The sequence below is a fragment of the Apium graveolens genome, chromosome 6, assembly GCF_009905375.1.
Source record: "Apium graveolens cultivar Ventura chromosome 6, ASM990537v1, whole genome shotgun sequence".
Lineage (NCBI taxonomy): Eukaryota > Viridiplantae > Streptophyta > Magnoliopsida > Apiales > Apiaceae > Apium > Apium graveolens.
Genome location: NC_133652.1, coordinates 42,997,435 through 43,001,398, shown reverse-complemented (window position 1 = coordinate 43,001,398; position 3,964 = coordinate 42,997,435).

Below are 3,964 nucleotides of genomic sequence, written 5' to 3'. Positions count from 1 at the left end.
GTATCAGCACTTAGTACATTCAGCAGTTTTACTAGTATCAGAACTTAACAGATGAGTAGCATTATTCTAATTTGTGACTTAGTAATAAGATATACAAAGTAAACTTAACTAAGCTCAATTATCAGAATTTGCTAGTGTCATAAGATTTCCACTGAAATAATTACTTCTTACATGGAATTATTTGTTTATTGAAGACTACTAGATCAGTATCTAGCACAGTTATCCTCATAGGATTGAATAGGTACTAGAATAGACATATCACTTATCAGAGTTTAGAAACATATATCAGACAACAGTCAGTACTTAAAGACATTTATCAATTAAGCACAGAATATACAATGAGATTAATTCTATAAATACTGAGCATAAAGTCTGATAACACAGAACAAGTCTAAGCAGATTTAGAGAAAGAACCTGAAACCATTCCAAGTTCATTTACCAATCTTGTAAAAGTAGCTTCACACAGTGGTTTTGTGAAGATATCTGCCAGTTGTTGATCTGTGGGAACAAAATGCAATTCCACTGTACCTTCATCCACATGTTCCCTGATAAAGTGGTACCTGATGCTGATGTGCTTTGTCATAGAGTGTTGAACTGGATTACCTGTCATAGCAATAGCACTTTGATTATCACAGTAAATAGGGATTTTGAAATATGTTAACCCATAATCCAGTAACTGATTCTTCATCCAAAGAATCTGTGCACAACAGCTTCCTGTAGCAATATACTCTGCTTCTGCAGTTGATGTGGAAATTGACTTTTGTTTCTTGCTGTACCAAGAAACCAATCTGCCTCCAAGAAATTGGCAGCTTCCACTTGTGCTTTTCCTGTCAATTTTGTACCCTGCAAAATCTGCATCTGAGTAACCTATTAGTTTAAAATCTGATTCTCTAGGATACCATAATCCCAGAGCAGCTGTTCCTTTAAGATACTTAAAGATTCTTTTTACAGCTGTTAAGTGAGGTTCTCTTGGATCTGCTTGAAATCTTGCACAAAGACAGGTAGCATACATGATATCAGGTCTACTAGCAGTTAGATAGAGTAGAGAGCCAATCATACCTCTGTAGTCAGTAATATCTACTGATTTACCGGTATCCTTATCCAGTTTTGTAGCAGTGGCCATTGGAGTGGATGCACTTGAACAATCTTGCATTCCAAATTTCTTCAGCAAGTTTCTGGTGTACTTGGTTTGACAAATAAAAGTGCCTTCCTCATTCTGCTTGACTTGAAGGCCCAGAAAATAGCTAAGTTCCCCCATCATACTCATTTGATATCTTGACTGCATTAGTTTGGCAAACTTCTTGCAAAGTTTGTCATTTGTAGATCCAAAAATGATATCATCAACATAAATCTGGACCAGAAGTAAGTCCTTTCCATGGTTGAGGTAGAACAGTGTTTTGTCTATTGTCCCTCTGTTGAATCCACTTTCCAGAAGAAACTGAGCTAAAGTCTCATACCATGCTCTAGGAGCTTGCTTAAGTCCATAAAGTGCTTTATCAAGCTTATAGACATAATCTGGATGTTTGGTATCTACAAAACCTGGAGGTTGTTCAACATATACCTCTTCCTCCAATTCTCCATTGAGAAAAGAACTTTTCACATCCATTTGAAAGACAGTAAACTTTTTGTGAGCAGCATAAGCCAAAAATATCCTTATGGCTTCTAACCTAGCAACTGGTGCAAATGTTTCATCATAATCAATTCCCTTCTGTTGAGAATATCCTTTTGCAATCAGCCTTGCCTTATTCCTTGTAATTATGCCATCACTGTCAGTTTTGTTTCTGAATACCCATTTTGTACCAACAATAGATCTATTCTTTGGTCTTGGCACTAGGGTCCAGACTTTGTTTCTTTCAAATTCATTCAACTCTTCCTGCATTGCTTGTACCCAATCAGCATCTTGAAGAGCTTCTTCCACTTTCTTTGGCTCAGTCTGAGAGAGAAAAGAATTGTAAAGACATTCATTTGAAGTACCTGTTCTAGTTCTGACACCTGCATCAGGATTTCCAATTATCAAATCAGGTGTATGTGATTTTGTCCACTTCCTTGCAGATGGAAGGTTTTCTCTAGAACTGGATGCTCCCCCATGATCTATGCTATCTTCATTTTCATTTTCTGATGCTCCCTCTGAAACTATGCTCTATGAGTTGGATTCTTCAGTATTTAGATTTTCAGCACTATCAGAACTTGGCTTATCATAACTTGACGAATCAGAACTTGAAGAGCCAGATGCATGTTCTGATGTTTCTTGAGATGTGGTAGAATCTTGAGTATGCTCCCCTTGCATAGGTGCATCTTCCTTTGACGTAGTCACCACAGTTTCAATAACATCAGAGTTTAATCCATCAGAGTTTACAGTATCAAGACTTAGACTGTCAGGATTTTCAGTATCAGAATTTGAGTCTTCATTTTCAAATCTCAGCTGATCATGGTCAATGAAATCTTCAAGACCAGTAATCTTCTTGTCATTAAAAGAGACATTGATAGATTCCATGACCACTTTTGTTCTCAAATTATAGACTCTGAAGGCTTTTGTGGAAAGTGGATATCCAACAAAGATTCCTTCATCAGCTTTTAGATCAAACTTTGATAGCTGTTCAGGATGAGTCTTGAGAACAAAACACTTGCATCCAAATACATGAAAATATTTCAGATTTGGCTTCTTTTTCTTCACCATCTCATATGGTGTTTTTCCATGCTTGTTAATGAGTGTTGCATTTTGAGTAAAATAAGCAGTCTGCACAGCTTCAGCCCAGAAATAGGTTGGAAGCTTTGCTTCTTCAAGCATTGTACGTGCAGCTTCAATGAGAGTTCTATTCTTCCTTTCAACAACTCTATTTTGCTGTGGAGTTCCAGGAGCAGAAAATTCCTGCTTTATTCCATGGCTTTTGCAGAACTCTTCCATTATCAAATTCTTGAACTCAGTGCCATTATCACTCCTTAAAATTTTCACAGAATCTTTGACCATTTTATCCAGCTGTTTGACATGATCAATCAAGATAGATGCAGTTTCACTTTTTGTGTGCAAGAAATACACCCATGTGTATCTGGTGAACTCATCCACTATGACCAACGCATACTTCTTCTTTGCAATAGACATGACATTTACTGGACCAAATAGATCAACATGTATTAGATGATAAGGCTCAAGAATTGATGATTCAGTCTTGCTCTTGAATGAAGATTTTCTTTGTTTGGCTTTCTGACATGAATCACAAAGACCATCAGGAGCAAATACTGTGTTTGGCAATCCTCTCACAAGATCTTTCTTGACCAGTTCATTTATATTGTTGAAATTTAAATGAGAGAGTTTCTTATGCCAATTCCAGCTTTCTTCAATTAATGCTCTACTCATCAGACAGATTGCAGAACCATCAGTACTTGTTGAAAGCTTAGCTTCATAAATGTTACCACGCCTGTATCCTTTCAGAACAACTTTGCCTTTAGATTTACTCACAATTTCACAGTGTTCTTCAAAGAAATCAACATGATAACCTCTGTCACAGATTTGACTTATACTCAGTAGGTTGTGTTTAAGTCCTGAGACCAGAGCTACTTGTTTAATTTTGACATTTCCAAGATTGATATTGCCATATCCCAATGTTTTTCCAATGTTGCCATCTCCATAAGAAACACTTGGGCCAGCTTTCTCCACAAAGTCTGATAGCAGGGCCTTATTTCCATTCATATGTCCTGAACATCCACTGTCCAGAACTAGAATATTTTTCCTGTTGCCCTGCAATCACAAAGACCACTAATTATTAGTTTTAAGGACCCAGACTTGCTTGGATCCTTTGGCCTTATTAAGTTTGTTAACATTTGCAGCGGATTTAACATCAGAGTTTATGTTAACATTTTTCTTATCAGAACTTATACTATCAGACTTTGAATCAGAATTTACACTAGAAGGAACAATGGAAACTTTCTTCAAAGAAGGTTTTATTTGATAATAATCATAGTACAA